Source organism: Sphaerodactylus townsendi, linkage group LG05 (genome assembly GCF_021028975.2).
Source record: "Sphaerodactylus townsendi isolate TG3544 linkage group LG05, MPM_Stown_v2.3, whole genome shotgun sequence".
In the NCBI taxonomy this organism is placed as follows: Eukaryota; Metazoa; Chordata; class Lepidosauria; order Squamata; family Sphaerodactylidae; genus Sphaerodactylus; species Sphaerodactylus townsendi.
In genome coordinates this window covers 112,579,007-112,598,158 of record NC_059429.1, presented here as the reverse complement: position 1 = coordinate 112,598,158, position 19,152 = coordinate 112,579,007, and positions in this window count along the sequence as shown.

The following is a 19,152-nucleotide window of genomic DNA, read 5'->3' as shown; positions in this document are numbered from 1 at the left end:
CGCAATGCGTGCACGTCGTGCTCAGTGCCCCAGGCCAGCCTATATGTATGTGTGTGTGTGTGGGGGGGGTGATTTTCTGCCCCCACATAACAAACTCTGTGTGCACGTGCCCACAGAGAGGGCTCCAAGTGCCACCACTGGCACCCGTGCCATAGGTTCACCATCACTGCCCTAGCATCTCTGGTTGAAGAGTGCCTAAAAGCAGGGGAAGAGCACCATGTCCCATCACACTGGCGCTTTGTAGCACCTCATTAGGCTTTAAAATGGCAGTGGTTCCCTCAGGTCACATCCATGGGCACCTGTATGTTTCGTTTGGCCTTAAGTGAGGTATCAAATCCATGTTTTCCCAGTCCAATATTCTAACCATTTTACCACACTAATTTTTCTTATTATCAGTAGTCACACTTTACTGTCAGTAGAACTTGAGCACACATTGTCAGTGTGTAAATGTGTAGTGTAATGTAGTTTCAAAAAAAACCTAGAAGAAATTGGATCACAGTGGCAAAACTTCCTTGGAAGAGAGTTACAAATCCATAGTTCTAGCTATAAGGTAGATTTTTCCAGGGGTGCATATTGGCCCCCTTGCTATATAATTTGTTTATAAATGATACTGTTGAGAGGCTTTCAGGTCTGCAGTTTGTTCCTCCTTCACTTGGACACCCAAAAAATCGATTCTATTGCATGCAGATGATATAGCCCTGAAATTGGTTTGAGAAGGCTGTTGCAGCAACTTGGTATATACTGCAAGGAAGGAGCTCTCAACATAAATTATAAGAAGACAAAAGTGATGCTCTTCAGAAAAAGAGCAAAAATATCATATTGGAGTATACTTGGAAACCCAGTTAAGCAGTGCAGCTGTTTTAAATACCTTGAAGTTACATCTAAGGAGACCTTAAAGTGGAATGTGCATCTGGCAACAGTTAGGTCTTCTGCATTAAGGATAATGGGGTCCATGATACATTTTTTTCTTTACAAAGGGTGGCTTCCTTACAGACCGTGTCTTAACATTTTATAAAAGTTAGGTCGTCCCTCAACTCCTATATTGAGCAGAAGTGTGGGGATGGAAAGAGGGCACTTCAGCTAGTTTAGAAATTATTCAAAACCAGTTTCTAAAGCATATTCTAGTCTTCTCCAAGGGGACCCTGGCTGTCCTGGTGGGATCAAACACCGGTCTCTCTTCTCTTAGGGTATGTGCACATCTAGCTCTTCTAAAATTATTGAGGCGGGGATAGAACAGCTAGACTAAAACTATTTAGCAGTCAGTTATTTAACCTTATGCTATCCAATGATCCAACATGCCTTGATTTCCTTAATAATGTTGATAATAATAATTCCAATACTTAATCCCAGAAAACCTTCTAGGGTCATCAGCAGATAATTCCCAATTTAGAGTCTGGGTGTATAAATTTGATGCTGTGATGAATTGATCACTAATCTTGAAATTAGTGATTCCTCCATGGTTTTAATTACTAAAAATGATATTCTCAGAGCTTCCTACTTAGTCAATATTTCAAATCAAAATGTTAGAGCTGCCTTCATGTCTTTATGCTTTCAAACAATGCCAAGAACTGTATTGGCTGGATGCTATTGTCAAATGCCAACAGATGAATGATTTTGTATCTTTTGTATTTCCAACACTGGAGAACCCACCCCATTATATATTTGTCTGTCCATAGCATGAGGAACCCAGGGTTAAATTTCTTGCCGGGATGATTTAAATATCTACCCTAATGCTAAGAAACTTAATGTTTCTTTGTTATCAGATTGTGATGAGTACGTTTCTATCGGTTGTTATGTTTTATTGGTATATTGTTGTATATTTTATTTAATATTGCTGTATATTTTAGCCAACATTGTATTATTTAGCCAACATTATTATGTATATTCATAATGTTTTGATATAACTATTGATGTGTTTCTAATGGCTTATGGCTACATACAAATGATTTCATTCATTCATTCATTGAAGAGAAGGTAGATTTTTCTGGTATTGCCTTATATGTATAATTTTTATCTTGCTCTTTCTTAAAAGATTTTGGGGCAACATATATGGTTCTGTTTTCCTTTTTATCCTAACAACAATCCCTTTGAGGTAGATTAAGGTAAAAGAGAATGATTGGGTCAAGGTCAGACAGAGTGCAGTCCTATATAACAATAATCCAGTCTAAGCCTCTTGAAACCAATGCTTATCTGCTTACAGTTACACTTGAGTGAATAAATGGCAAGAGTGTGTGAGGATTTGAACCCATGCCTCCCCTATTCTTGTCTAACGCTCTACCTGCCTCACCACACAGGCTATATACTTTCCCTGAAGTCTTATGTTTTCCCATAAGAGTCTGTATACTTCCTGAAATAACTGTTACAATTTATATTCATCTAATGCAATGGTAAAGGAGGGAGACTGCAAACCATGTTTTTAAAATGAGTATTTTTAATGAGTAATCTTGTTGAAGTAGCTGTGTGCAATGTATCTTTATAATTTTAAGAATGAGTTGGTCATCTTGCATTTATTTGCTGATAAAGTAGTGATTTGCAGTTGTGTTGTTAAAATGCTAACTGTGCTGGGAGCTTTGATAGCAATGTTGTCCTGTGACAGCTGTTTTTTCCATATCATGTAACAGATGTGCGGTGTTAATTGCAGTGTTTACTGCTGGGCAGAGCACTTTGCAGAATGAAAAATCAATAAAAGATAATCAAACCGTATTCTCTTGACATCAAAAAGACGCCATGCATTTAAGGTGATGATTTTAAAAATGTCTTATGCAAGCCCCCTGATTACTTTACAGTCTTAACTGCCATGAACTTTATTTTTCTTGTGTGTTCAAATACAGGCACACATTTTACCTTTGTAAAAAATTTTGGGAAGCCAAAGATAATAAAAACAACATTGATTTCAGAATTTTTGAAAAAGTTGCCTGCAAACAAAATGTGAATTGTAGCCCTGGAAGATTGGGTTCATGGCCTGATTTTAACAGAATGTAGGCCCTGTAGAAAGTCCAATCTTTTGGCACCTAACATATGCACCTGGTATGATTTGCCTGCATTGACCACCTGAGCCAACCAACTCCTGTGTTAATGCCAGCCAATTAGCAATCAGTAGCCCAAATGCCCACATCATTAGCACCCCAACATTCTACCCAAACGGGCATGTGGAAAGAGCATTTATAGCCCAATCCTGGGTGGCAGGGATGGCACTGCTGCCATACCACACTACTGCCTCCAGAGGGCTTTTCGACAGCACAAGGAGACAATAAATAAAACAAAGCAGTAAAACACAACAGGAAACACTGTATCAAGGCTGCTTACAAAAATAAGTCAGAAAAGTGAAAGAGTTTTAAAAATCAAGATGAAGTGCAAAATAGTGTCTAGCAAAGAAAAAGCATACATATATCTACATAACATACAATGGCATACATATATCTATATCAGCAACCAGATGTCAACCAGTCGTATAATACAAGGTCCACTTATAGTTCTGTAATGGAAGTATTGCCCTAAGTGGTTCAAAAGAATATCCAAAGATTTGCGCATCCGTTTTTCCCTTTAAATGACAATTGACCATTTTTCTTCTTGTGTAACTTAATGTATATATTTGATTTGTATTGTCGAAGGCTTTCACAGCCGGAATCACTGGGGTGCTGTGTGGTTTCTGGGCTGTAGAACATGGCCATACAGCCCGGAAACCACACAGCTGCTAGAACATAGCCATACAGCCCGGAAACCACACAGCACCCTATATATTTGATTATTTGCAAGTATAAGCATCTGTACATTGGAATGATATGCAGGGGGGTATGCACACACATGCTTGAACTTGCCTTGAAGATCCACAATTGTTGGACCAAAGCATCCCTGGTGCAACATTTTATGTCCAAGAATCCCACAGATGAGAATTTTCAGTTTTGTGTTAAATACCATCATAGAGCATATACTAGAACCAGCGTTAGGAAACTTTTGTTGCAAGAAGAATCCAAGTAGATTCACAGGCTTAAGACATACAATTTGCTGTGCAGTCTAAATTCTGAACTGGATTTTGCATGTTTTTTATAAACAGTCATGAAAACTATTGGGATACAGTCTCTGTCATGTAACATAAGGCTCATTCCGCAACATAAAGGCTCATTCCACACAAGCAGAATAATGCACTTTCAAACTGCTTTTAGTGCTCTTTGAAGCTGTGCGGAATGGCAAAATCCCCTTGCAAACAGTTGTGAAAGTGGTTTGAAAACGCATTGTTTTGCGTGTGTGGAAGGGGCCATAAAGAAGTTATAATTAATTGTAGCAATGAAATGGTACTTACTTTTAAGACTCCAGTAGCAGCAGGTACTACACAGCTGCAGCCAATTAACGTTTCTCCTTTATACATTCTTGTATGTATAGTTAGCAGCACTGTGTTGGATATGTGAATACAGTAATCTTTTCCTGTTTGCCAGAAAAAAATAAACTGGCACCAGAGGCTTGTAAAGTTTAAACAAGAAATAAAAGTTTTTATTTACAAGAAATAAATCAGGAAGTTCTTCTGGCAAATGGTAAAAAATATATAGATATATACAAGAAGCCAGCTTTAGAGAGGTTACTATTTACATGTTTCAGCATCTTTTTACAGTTGATATAAGATTCATACAGATTGCTGTCTTTAGTGCCTTCAAGTTGTTACTGTCACTTCAAGTATACACACAATAAGGACCACCACTAAAGGTGCATGGTTTTCTGTTTGGCTTTCTACTTTATGTGCTAAATATTTATTTATTTATTTATTTATTTATTTATTTATTTATTTATATATTCGGTTTATAAACCGCCCTCCCCCTAAGGGCTCGTTTTTGCCCATTTAATTGTGCCCACAGGTAAGTATAACCTACACAGTTTCTCATACGCTGACTCTCCTCTAGAGTGCCTCTTCTGCACGGTGCTTCTCAAAGAGGAACTTGTGATTTTCTCCAGGAATCCCAATAATCTCTCTGTTTAAAAACTCAACCACCCCCAGTGGCTTCACTGTCCCATATCTGGATGAGTTCTCCTCAGAGAAATGAACCATGCCACTAGTGTGATTAATCAGTGTCACTTTGTTGTGGTTAATTCCAGGACCTTGGCACAGAGTCCCTATTTTAAATTTATCCTTCCTGGCACATAATTTGAATATTTCAACTGCCTTAGAACTGGCCCTTAGCCACCACAGAATAGAGCTCTAACAGAACACCCATTTCCTCTGGAGTTCAGTTTAGTTCTTCATCTCAAAACTCTCAATTGTCTGACTAAGGCCATTTCCGAATGGCCAGCTGAGCGGGGGTGCATCAACATTGTTCATGCTGATGCACCTCTGGGGGTTGTTCACATGAACAGCCCTGCTGGCTCCGCAGCCGGTAGCGCAGCCTTCGCATGGTTCACGCCACTCCCAAACGTCTCCTACCTCCTGCTGTCTTCCATCACTCTGTGGAGGCCAGGGAACATGCCCTCATGGCCAGAGCGATGCCTCTGGGGTCGGAGGTGCATCGGAGGCCTCCACAGCATGACAAAAGGTGACAGGAGGTAAGAGGCATCCAGGAGCAGCACAGGAAATACGCCCGCTTCCTCCCGGTGCCATTTGCTTGGATAGGTCCTGAACTGGTGATAACTGGTCTCTAGTGGCAATTCTTTAGGTTCGGTTTGTGATGAATGATTTGAATCAGTCCAGCACCCAGCCCCTTATGCCTACTTCTTCCTCTAGGCACCTCAGCAAGATGGCTTGACCCACTATGCCAAAGGCAGCAGATAAATCCAGTTGGAGAAATAGGGAGGCCTCATATTTGTCTACATTTAAAGGGAGGTCATCAACTAAAGATAGCAGAACCATTTCTATCCCATAGCCTGATCTTAAACCAGGCCAAAGAAGGTCTGGTGCAGATGAGTTATTCAAGAAGATATTTGAAGCTACTGCTCTCTCAGTTACTTTGCCTAGGAAGGGCCAATAAGAGACAGGGTGATAGTGGCTACATCTGTTTTCTGCAGGATGGGGAAAGGAGTTTAGTAGCAGAGGAACTTTGAGTGGTCAAGGGATGGTCCCCAGGAACTTGTCAACATATATCATAAAAACTGGGCAGAGCGGTCCATAAATAAAACAGATGATGTATTAGGTAGTTCTTCCAGTGGTCATATGTTACAGTCAGCACCTAAATCAGAATTTATTCTTGATATTTTATCAGCAAAATTTTTGCAGAAGTATCACAGCTATTTGTCTGGTCCTGATACAATGAAGGCTCAGTTGTCAGAGTCAGCAGATACTGTGTTATCTTAAAGAATTCAGATGGTCCTTAGCTAGCTAATGAAACAGTAGAAGAAAAGTGACATTTCTTAGCCTCCGTCACCACCACTTCATAGGTCTTATAGTGAACTCTATAACATGGTCTGTCACATTCAGAATGAGTTTATTTGGGTGCCACCACCAGTCAGACTTCTTGCCCCACATTTCACCCTCTCAGTGATGACTTACTGAAAGCAGGATTTGTGTGCGCGCATGTGTAAGGAATGGCTATGCTGGCATGCCCCTGCTTGCTGTCCTGCTAGCTCAGCCAGGTGTTTAATATCTGTGTGGGTGAGCAGCTAGTCCAGGGGTAGGGAACCTGCGGCTCTCCAGATGTTCAGGAACTACAATTCCCATCAGCCCCTACTAGCATGGCCAATTGGCCATGCTGACAGAGGCTGATGGGAATTGTAGTTCCTGAACATCTGGAGAGCCGCAGGTTCCCTACCCCTGAGCTAGTCTCTTGATGAGAAATTATTCACATCATGAGATCTGTACAAGAAAAAAAGATCTTTAACTACACAGCTGTCAACAAAGAACGCATAAGCATGATAATACAAATCAGGACATTGCTACAGGAATTACAGAGACTAAGAAATAAACCCAAAAGACAAAGTACTAAGCTACTGGTCCCTGATTTATCTTGGCATATCTCTGTGAGAAATGGGCACTAGACATCTGGCACTTTTAAAACAGAGGATAATCAATGAAGAATTCAGTCAGTTTCTCGTCCACTCTCCAGTCTGGGCACTTGGCAGAGCATGAGCAGGCTGATTAACCCTTTGCCTCCTATCGGGGAGAACTTCTGTTTGACCAATCCTATACTGGAGAGCTACATCCCCAGTTCTTGCCAAATCTGCATCTAATCAGGGCAGTACTGGTTTTTTTGGTCTCCAAGCCAGGATATTAAAAGCCATCTATCTTGCCTGTTCCTGACAGTGAGACAGGTGGTCCTCCACTCTTCCCCTTATGGATCTCCATAGCGGGGGAAATTCCTTTCCTGAGCATTGCCTGGGTCCCATGTGAGGATGTGATTTCTCCTCTATAAAACAGATCGCTATGTTAGAGCATCCCATATTCCCCATATGACAACAATGTCATGTTTCTTTTACTAGCCCATTTATTTATTTAAGTAATTCTCACTGAGACTCAAGGTGGATTACACTGTGTAGATCAATACAATCAACACAATTGAATTTGCAATGAACAATGCAATAGGATTTAAATTGCGGAAATCTGGAACCAAGCAGAAATAGACCACAAGCATTAACATGACATATAAAAGGGTGCAATATTACATGGGTCCTACTTACAGTAACAGAGAAAAGGGTCCTTAATAGATGATTTATGCAAGTTGATCTACAACTGCACTTGGCTACAGGATGGGTGACAATTGGCGACATCATTTTCTGTAGGGATAGTGTTCGAGTGACCTGAGTTAGGAGCCCTGAGTTAGTTACAGATTTATTACAGTAGACATTAAAGCTTGTTAATGTGGTCCTTAGATGATTTTAGCAGCCAGAATGAGCAAGGATCTTGAGCTCAAGTAGTGGTCTTCACTGATTCCAGGATCTTGTCAACACTCATCAGGGGAAAGTGGTTCAAAATGGTCCATAAATAGACCAGGTGAAATATTTATATTTTACATCTAAGCAAGGGATACCTAAGTTTAATTCTAAAACTAAGAAAACAGCATTGCTTTTCAAATACATTTTGAACTAAAGGAAGGGGTTTCAACCCTTCTCATATGTTCCTATTATTAATGGTAAACTCTTCTAATCACAGAGGGCTTTCACTTCTCAGGGCAGTGATGGTGAACCTTTTCAAGACCAAGTGCCCAAACTGCAACCCAAAACCCACTTATTTATCGCAAAGTGCCAACATGGTAATTTAACCCGAATACTGAGGTTTTAGTTTAGAAAAAATGGTTGACTCCAAGGAGCGCATTACTCGGGAGTAAGTTTGGTGGTAGTCGGTGGCTTTGCTTTGAAGCAACCGTGCAACGCTTCGAATGGGTGAGTCACAACCTAGGAGGGTTTAGAAGCAAGCCCCATTGCCAGCAACCAAACTTACTCCCAAGAAAAGGATTGCGCTTTAGTTCTGCCCATGAAAATCTGTGGGGTTTAACAGCACTTAACAGGGTTACCTACACATCGTACCCAGCAGCCCAGACCAGCCTAGATGTGTGTGTGGGGGGGGGCAATTTTCTGCCCCCCACATGATGAACTCTGTGCGCGTGTGCCGACAGAGAGGGTTCTGAGTGCCACCTCTGGCACCTGTGCCATAGGTTCGCCACCACTGTCTCAGGGTCTCTAATAATGGTCCTTTCTGCACAGATCATTTAAAACATTTGGGAAACATTTTTTTAAAAAAAGTTTTCACTTTTTTGTCTGCCCAGCACAGAAAAATTAAGCATTTCAGGGGGAAATGGTTCTTTTGTCTACCATTTTCTGCCACTTCAGTTTGATTCTGTGCAATGAATGTGCAATGAATTTATGTGCAATGAATGGAATAGCCAGAACTTTAGTTATTGATAACTGGAAAATTAAGTATGCTGAACAGAAATGCACATCAGTGATGCCAAGAACAGTGTTTCACTTCCCCATAAGGGAAAAGCTGTATAAATGGGACAACTTTTAAAAGTTGCTTTTTTACTATGTGCTAAATATTCAGAAGTAATGCACTGAACACTTAAAGGGATTCTTAGAATTACCATTGAATATACCCCCTAGTATCTTAAAGAGGCTTTTTTTTTAGAAGTAACAGATTTATGTTTTAAATAAGCTATTGAACATGCCCTGATTTTTAAAATGTGTGCTACTTTAGTCTTGGCAGAGCACCGACATGAAGCAGGAAACTGTATATGTACACAGACAACATCATATCTAATTGGCCACCTGTTATGGCAGCTGCTAGTACTGTGCACTCAAATATTCATGTAAATTCTACTGAAACGTGTTCAAGTGTGTTTTGGTGGAATATTGCTTCCACAGTAGTTTTTGCCCATCTTTTAAAAATGATAATAAATCTTTGTTTCTTCAGGAAACATATTAGTCTACCTTTTTCTCTAAAAGCTTTCTATCCACACCCATATTAGTTAACTGGCATCTGAAACCATGGTCTATTAACTTCAGTTAGTCTTAACTATGGTTTGATGTGATGTATGAATGTAGACATCTGGTGCCACTCAATATAGACAGAGAAACCAGTCAAGTCTCTGTTAAGAGAGAATACAACAAAACCAGAATTTGTTAAAGCAAACCGTCACCTACTTGATTGACTGTGAGCTGAATCCTGATTTCACAAACTAACCACAGTTAAAATAAACTATGTTTTTGCATTATGCCTGAACTGAGCTAGGGTTCCGTTTTACTTTATAATTGTTCCTCTTTACTTTCTTAAATTTGGGAGTGTATGTATATTTCTAGGAAAAACTTTGTTCCCTGGTTACAAAATAAACACTGCTTAGGCAGCACAGAAGGACAATCTTCATAGAACTAGATAAAGAAAAACTCATATCTGCTGTTGTTGGATTTGACTTCTCATTTTAACAAATTAGGTCAAACAATTGAGATGGCTGGAGATGTATGTAGGACCCAGTAGAACAGCATAGAAATGGTTGTAATGGGAGCTGAAACCGTGGGATTTATATAGGGAGTTACACAAGGATTAGGGCATCTGTGTTAGGCTCCTTAATGAGATTGTCTGGACCACTAAAGTAGACTGAACTCAATATTCTGATGGAACCCAGTTTTGCATTGCACTAAACAAATCATCGGATGCTGCCATCTGTCTTCTGGACCTGTTCATGTACTCCATGGATAAGTGCCTGAGAAAAAGCAAACTGAAGATGAATTCAGGCAAAAGGGAGGGAGCATAGCTACTTCCAACTAGCAATGTATATCTCTTCTTAGAGGACTGTGTAAATAATTTCTGGGTCTTACTGAGCCCTGATCTCCTAGGCCCTTTCCGCACAGGCCAAATACAGCGTCCCAAAAATGCCATCCCTGGGAGAGCTTTCGCACAGGATGCGTTGCTGCTGTGCAGCAGTGCCATCCTGGCTTTCCCCGGGCGGCATGAAGCCGCCCCTGAAAACTTCGCTCAATGAGTGAGGTTATTGATAAACAGAGTCTTCCCGGTGGCGCAGTGCGAATTGCACTGCTGGGAAGCTGCTGCTTTTCCCGTTGGCTCCACTCACCTTCTTGTGCAGCATCCCTCTGGAGGGCTGCAGAGACCCACCCACGCTGCCCTGCGACCTCTGGAGGAAGACCACCGAGAGGCGGTGAATGGAGGGGGACCACTGAGAGGCAGCTCCGTGCAGAGCCGCCTCTCTGACTGCAGGGGAAGTCAGGGCTACGTGCACGCTAGCGTTCAAACGATCCCTGAGCCTCCACCAGTATACTTCATGCCGGTGGAGGTGCATTTCCGTACGTGTGTACAAAGGGCCCTACTGAAGGAGAAGGTGAGCTTGATAGGAAGGAAGGAATTTTATCACTGTGGCAGATTCCGCATGGGCCAAAAACAGTGTTTGAAAACAGTATAAAACCTTTTACACTGTTTTAAACCATTTTATACCGTTTTCACACCTTTTTCACGCCACTGTTTTTGGCCCATGCGGAATCCACCTTTTATATAACATGGCATCTTGCTCTTCATTTGCAAATAAAGACCCCGATCCATACTACAGTAATCTGAAGACTTGATTAATGTAATATGTTTTATGTGAGGTTGCCCTCAAAAATCAATTGGAAATACCAACAATTGCTGAATGCAGTCTCCTGTTTACTAACAAATGAAACTTTTGCTTCCAGATCCATTTCAGTTTGTTGGTGCTTACATTTATAGGTCTTTAATATCTACATAACAAAAGGATTAACTCTCCCTATATATATCCATGCAGTTACTTATTCTTCCCAACAATATCTGCCCCTACTCTTTGGAACACCCAACCAGGAAAGTTTCCACCCTGACCTTCTGGAAGGGCAATAAAATCAAATTATATAGGAAACAAACTAGCATCCAGTGAGGAGATTTTAGAATGTGTGCAATATTATCTGATGGTTAACCTCTGATAATAGGCAAGTTGATGTGTCTTGCACCACCTGAAATGTCCAAGGACAGGCCCACATACATCATGTTAATATTGCTGAGTATCAAGGTTTCTGAAACATGGCTTAGCACAGCCAACTCCCGCATTTTCTGAAGAGGTCCCAACTTTTGAGGTGTGTTTTTGCTGTCATATTCACTTGATTATCCAACAGGAGATCTTTCCAGTCGCGTTACAAATGAAGTCATATGGCAAAGACTTGGAACTGCACCAATTACAAAGAAAATGAGGGAAACACGGCTCTGGTGGTATGGTCACATTATACTCACATAAGAAAAGGGGGGGTGCAACAGTCAACATCAATAACAATAGAACTACCACCACTGTTGCACTCTGGCTATAACCAATATTTCAAATACGTATATTTACAAGTTTATATACATGAGTTTATATCACTGTTCATACTTTTTACATATTTCATTGGTTGTAAATACAATCATTTCTTGTCGACTACATCCAACCGGTAAGTTCAACTTATTTTTTAACAATAATAACAAATAAATTCAGGGTCATCCGTATTAATTCAGGTAGGTATTTAGTTCATACTCTCCCATCAATTCAGCATCCTTAAGGTAAGTCTGTATGTATTAAATGATAAGTCCAAAATTGTACACAGACAGAAGTCCAAATTCTTTTAAACACTTTTAAACACTAGGAGGAAAACGCATTGCGCCTAATCCGCGTTTTTCGATGGCTTCATCAGCCTCACACGTTGTAGATGTAATTATATTGGCTTCATATGGGTACTCTGTAAAGGTAAATTCAAATAACATTCAAATAAATCTATCACTATTATAATATATAATATTCATTTATTTATTTGAATGTTATAATATATAATTATATATATAATATAATATATAATTATATATATTATAATATATAATATTCATTTATTTATTTGAATGTTATTTGAATTTACCTTTACAGAGTACCCATATGAAGCCAATATAATTACATCTACAACATGTGAGGCTGATGACTTCATCAAAAACGCAGATTAATCATTCCTAGTGTTTAAAAGTGTTTAAGAATTTGAACTTCTATGTGAACTTATCATTTAATACATACAGACTTACCTTAAGGATGCTGAATTAATGGGAGAGTATGAACTAAATACCTACCTGAATTAATACGGATGACCCTGAATTTATTTGTTATTATTGTTACAAATAAGTTGAACTTACCGGTTGGATGTAGTCGACAAGAAATGATTGTATTTACAACCAATGAAATATGTAAAAAGTATGAACAGTGATATAAACTCATGTATATAAACTTGTAAATATACGTATTTGAAATATTGGTTATAGCCAGAGTGCAACAGTGGTGGTAGTTCTATTGTTATTGATGGTCACATTATACGCCAGGAGGAGACTTCTGTTGCAAAAACGGCCCTAAACTTTGATCCTGGTAGCCACCGCCCATGTGGAAGACCAAAGAAACAGTGGATGGACAACATTGCTGAAGACATGCGTTCTGTCAACCTTACCCCTGAAAGTGCCCCGAACCGACCTATTTGGCGAAGAAAATGTCAGTACTAACCCCCTCATGGGGAATACAGAAGAAGAAGAACACCACCAGGAGATCAGGAATCCAGCAAGACTCCTCAGGCCTTCATAGTTTTTTCCCAACCAGTGCTACTTCCAACTTGAGTCAATTTTAGCTTATTCTTTCACAGCCATTTAACTGTGGCATTCTGACATTAGCCTAGAACTGAGAGGTAGCATCTGAAGGCTTATTTAACATGTTGCTGATGTCAAGCTTGTGTTGTGTTGTGTTGTGCTGTGTATGTGTGTGTGTTTGTGTGTATCATGGGAAAGGAAAATTAATGCACCATATTAGGTCTTGAGAACAATATTTACATTTATTCCCATCTGTTCATTTTGTACTTAAACAGATTTTCACAAAAACACAGAGTGTTCAGCTGTGCTGATGCTGTTCACCCTTCTCCTGTGCCAAGACAGCTTGATAGAGTTATACCTGGGAATGTGACATTTTGTAGGGCACAGAAGGTTCAGGTGACCTAAGTGTCTTCATTACTTTCTATTCCAGGGGATACCAATTAAAGGCAGCTTGGAACTACATGCTGCTAAAGAAAGAGGAAGCAAAATAATATGGACTAGAATCTGCCCTCAGAAATAGCTCACTGCAATCCTAAGAATGGTTTCTTAGGAAAAAGTCCTATTGAATAAACCTAAATGGGACTCTAAGTAGACCATTTTAAAAGCTTGCTTCATCCCTTGAGCAAAGCTGCTTGTGAATAAATTTGGTATCGCGGAGATAAAATGTCTCAGAAATAATTGTCTTTTGCCCCAACATGCTCATTTCTGTTCAAACCAGTCTTCTAAAGTGAACACACTCAATCCATTCAAACAAAGCAAATATTTTCTAGTTTATAATGAAAACATAGAGGGAAATGGTATCCCGATCTCCTCAGATCTCGAAAGTTAATCAGGATTGGTACTTGGATGGAAGACCACAAAGAAAGACTGCAGAGGAAGGCAGGGACAAACCACCTCACTTGCTATCAAAGCCCACTGCTTGGGCCACCATCAGTCAGCTGTAACTTGACAGCATGTTACACCCACACAACGAAAACACATTCCCGTTAAGTTGTGAAGCCGCTTTTCTAACTACCGAACGAAAAGAGAGCAACTCTGTGCTCCCACATCTCTGTTCTAGACAACATATGTTTGACTTAACTTGAAGTTATTTTCTAAAAAGAACATTTTGGCACAAAAAGATAAGCAACTGTTGATGTCACATTTTGAAACTGTTCATGACTGTTTGGAAGTATATTTGGAGCCTCTGTTTAGGTTTCGTGCCTGCAGTGTTATGCGTAGACGAGAAAATTCCAAATTCCGAATGCCTTCATGTGGCAAGCGCATTTGGCCTTTGCACATCCATTTTAATTATGCTTTCGCCTACTTTGGCTTATGCTGGAGGGAAACTGATGACAGTGCTGTAGCGCTTCAAGGGAAATTGATGATCCTTCTGATTCCCCATCTCCGTGTCTCCTCCATAGTCCTACCCTGTTATGTCTTGCCATGGTTGGAGTGCTGGTGGTTGCATAAACATGATGTCTCACTCCCTAAAGCAGACTGTGAGTGTTCTGAATGTGCACCAGCTGCTTTGGGTCACTTACAGTTTAAGCTCTTCGGTTTCTTCTGAATGATTTATTCAGTTTGTGCCTCATTGATTTGCCAGCGATTTACAAGTGTTAATCATGTGAGAAAAGCATTCTGCTATATCAGCTTAAGGCAAAGGAATCTATTGGTTAGTCACAAGAAAAGGTAATTAGTTCATTTGAGGGGGCTGACAATGGAGTCTACAGTGTCAGTGGAAAAGCATGGGGGTCAACCGTTCCAAATTCCTATTCTTAGATAGGATGGATGAAGGAAAAATAATGAGAGTTGGAATGAGTATGATAGTGCACTAAAGATTGATACCCATCTTAGCCTGCATTGCCAGAGCACCTCTACGGGAGACTGGTAGAGCATTTCTTCCCAAAAACAGGGGCCCCTGTCCCATCGTGGGTCTGTCTGGTAACAAAAACACCAGCCACATCAGCAGGGAAATCCTCTACAGCCACTTGGATCCATCTGGTTCTTGGGAAAGATCACTGCAGACACTTGGTATTCCCATAATTCTAAACCTAAGCAAATAGTCACCTGTCCAAGACAAAGGAACCATAGTTAGTTCCTCCGCTATCAAATCATTATTCTCCTATCCAGAACAAAGTACCTGATCAAGAGTGTGACCTGCACAATATGTAGGATTAATTATTTCCTGAGACAAGGTCATGGTTGTCATGGAGGCTATAATACCCTAATATAAGACAGCCTTGGCATGAATAATGAAGTCCTCCAGGACAACCAGGCTAGGGGTATTCAACACCACCCCAGAGACCACCTCTGACAGATCAGTCAGGGAAACTGTTAGGCAGTGGTGTGGGTGGCACACCTACAGAATCCCAGTCCCATCTCTCAATCCTAGTATTAGCCTCAAAACCAGAAGTGTCTTGTATGCAGTGCCATGGTAAGGGAATAGAGTTCTTATAGACTGCAGCAACACCTCCTCCATCATGCCTTCCAGACCTGTGCTGATATATTACTGAGTATCCCAGGGGATACAGTTGGGAAAGGAGAATCCTTCCCTCTTTCCCCAACCAGATCTCAGTGATACAGGTTAGGTTAGTCCTCTCATCTATGATTAAATCTTGGATGACTGTGTTTTCCTGTGATTGACCTGGCATTAACAGCAGGATTTCTGTAGCCTGGCAGGTTATGTAATATGGTCACCAGCATCACTTCAGATGGAGGAAGAACCAGAAAGGCAATAGAATGCAGGTATCTGTGGTCCCTTCCCCTTACCTGGCCTGCTCTTTTCCCACTAGCATATGATACCCTGCCCCACATACTATGAATGATGACACTACCTCTCACCCCATTCCATCCCCACCCCAAGCACATCTTTCCCATCAGCAGGCAATGGACCAATAGACAGCAAAGTAAAGACACATCCACAGCTAATACTATGCAAAAATCCAGGCACACTTTTTACCTGGTTCTAAGAAAACATAGCACTGACACAAATCCAGACTCACCTCTGACCTGGATCTGAGTAGAAACGCACACACACAGAGAATCAAGGTCTCCCCTGGTGAAAAACAATCAAAGTGGCACAACTTCGCTCCCCTTCCTCCCAGAACAACAATCCAGAGATTGCAATCTTCTCTCCAGGTGGCTCTCTCTGTTCAGTACGGCACATATTGAAACTGTGTTAATTGCCCACCACTTCTTCGTGTTGCATTCAGTGTATTACATTACCAGACAGCTGAGCCACAGGCATGAGACCAAGAGGCCAAGAGCTCTTTGGCTCTTGCCCTTCAGCTCATGCCCCCAGGCACCAGCGGTGGTCTAGATCACTGCACCTGCAAGGGAAGAGTCAGCAAGGGTTGATGAGCAGCAGCTGTCCACACTTGCTTAATAAATTCAGAGGCTCTTCCATGCTGCTAGGGCCTGTCCCTTCTCCCAATAATACATAGGCAGCTTTCTGCAAGAGTATTGCCAAATAAGGCCTCTTGCACTGGAGAAAACTTTCTCCATTAGTGCAAAGGAGTTGTAGAAGTCTACTTTTTTGCATCATTTGTACTGGGAAATCCTACCAGTATTTGAATCCCAAGATGACTCAGAGCTATTCTGGTTGCAAAATAAATGTAGCATCTAAATACGTATACAGTGCCGGAGTTATCAGAATGGAGTGTGTATACAAAGTGCAGATGAATGTATGGAACCTATCCAGTATCCAGGAGAATGCAAGAAGGCACTTACTATTAAGATTAATAAAAGTAGGATAATAAATGCAAATAACTCACTATATTTCTTGCAGGCCACCCATTGTCAAGAAATTCGCGATTGTAATAGAAGTTAGCAAAGCACATAATGTGTCTGACTCTTTGAAAAAATGAGGTCATTTTATAGCTATTGATAACATTGTGGCTAATTTATGACAAATCTCATGCTTCACAGCATAAGATGTTCATTTTCAGAGATTGCAAAAGACGAGAAAAAGAAAGGGACTTTCCTGATATAATTACTTTTTTCAGTTGAATAGATTCATTATCAAGGCAGGTAACTTTGACTTCTGGAATGGGCAAGATAGAGAAATACTTAGGAATGCTGTTAAAAATTAGTTGATATAAAATTAATGTTCGTGGTTTTTAGATGAATTTTAGGAGTCTGCCATCAGATACTTGGAATTTGCAAAATTAGGTTATAAGGAGACATTCATGTAATAGTGTAAATGTGAAACAAAGTTATTGATGGCAGCTGTATCAGATTTCACTGACTTTACTGCAAGTAATTTATAATAATAAGTAGAGATCCCTGTCCATTTCATAAGAGAGCCAGAAAAAAGGATTAATTAAGAGTAGGTCTATTGAACATGTGAAAATTAATCTGGCTTTCTCTGTTCAGTTATTAATTGGCATGTCTTCACACTTTTGCATTATAAAGATTGCTGGGTATAATGACATACCAGTATTTACTGAGTCCTCCCTAGACTTTTAAAGAAATATTGGTCCATTCTGCACAGAACAAATAAGATATTTTGAGGATGGAAAAAAAGGCATCTTGGGGAGGAACTTTGCACAGATTTTTCCCCAAGGGACACCTTATTCCTTCTTGAGCATCTTTTTTTTGAAGTTGCTTAAAGGTGGACTTTTTTTCCTAAAGTCATCTGCTACCTGTGCAGAGCTGAGGAGACATCTTCTTTTTCCCATCTAACCATTAAAACTCTGTGGTCACTTTCCTCTGCCGCTGGCACCTGGCATTTTATGCTGTAGGGATTCTCCGTGTACATACCCTGTTTCCCCGTGTACATACCCTTTGGAATCCCCGGAAAATAAGACATAGTAGAGGTTTTGCTGAAGTGCGAAATATAAGGCATCCCCCAAAAGTAAGACGTAGCAAAGTTTTTGTTTGGAAGCATGCCTGACGAACAGAATACAGAAATATAAGACATCCCCTGAAAATAAGACATAGCGCATCTTTGGGAGCAAAAATTTATATAAGACACTGTCTTATATTCGGGGAAACACGGTAGCTATTTGGTGAATTAGCTATCTTCAAAGACACAAGGACTCGATATGAAAATCAACATGGATTCTAAAATCGAGTCTTTGTGTCTTCTAAAACAGGTCATTTAAAAGTGAAATATTGCCGAAATTGGCAGAATGGGCTGAGTACAATCATGTACTTTTCAGGCTGAAAAGGCACCTAGTATTGGAGCCTGCAGAGGTAACATCTGGGGTAGCCTTCACCAAATAGCTGTGCGCATAGAGAATCCCTGCAGAACAAAATGTCGGGCATGAGAACTTTAAACTCCGGAGGGAGAAAATGGCGGGGGGCGGGGGGGGGCGTTTCTTTGACACTTTTTTGTCTGTGCTGTCCAAACAAAAAATTAGGAGTCAGCTTTTATTATTATTATTATTATTATTATTATTATTATTATTATTATTATTATTATTATTATTATTTGTGCTGTGTATAATGGACCGTTCTTCACATGGGTTATTTCATCCTTTGAAATGGAATTTACCTGAGCTTTATTGTATCTTGTTGTGCATTGTTGTGAGCAACATTTGAAGGCTTTAACTGCTAAAAACATAAGAGAGAAGTTAAAGAAAAATAACATTGTGTTGTCATGTCTTGCGGAATAGAAGACAAAGCAAAAGGGGTTATAATCCTGGGAGCATATGGAAGATAAAAGTCCGTGTTAAGTCCTTGTGTATGTCATATACCTAGAACCTGTGCCAGAAAGTAGGTGCAAATCTGGAGAATAAAGACATCCTGTCCATTATTGTGCACTTGTGTCAGTAAGTAAATCATGTACCATCTGAAACTACCTAGTCATAAAGGGCCAACTTAAATGCAGCATATTACCAAAAAAAACAACAAACCAGACTTGAACATTATAAGGTCATATACCTAGTTTTCAATGTTTAAAAGGATCGCAGTTTTAAAAGTAACAAAAATCACACTGAAGTGAACTGAATAATTAGCAAAGGCAGACAGTACAATCCAGGGGAGGGGGGACTAGGTATGCTATAGCCAGAGACTGCACAACTCTGGCACAGCCACACCACCTCCTAAGAGGCTTCCTGCACCACAGCCAGCAACCCTATAGCAATGCTCCCTCTACCTCTGCGAAAGCACGCTATTGCTGATACAACTTTGTGCTGACAAATGGGGACATTCCT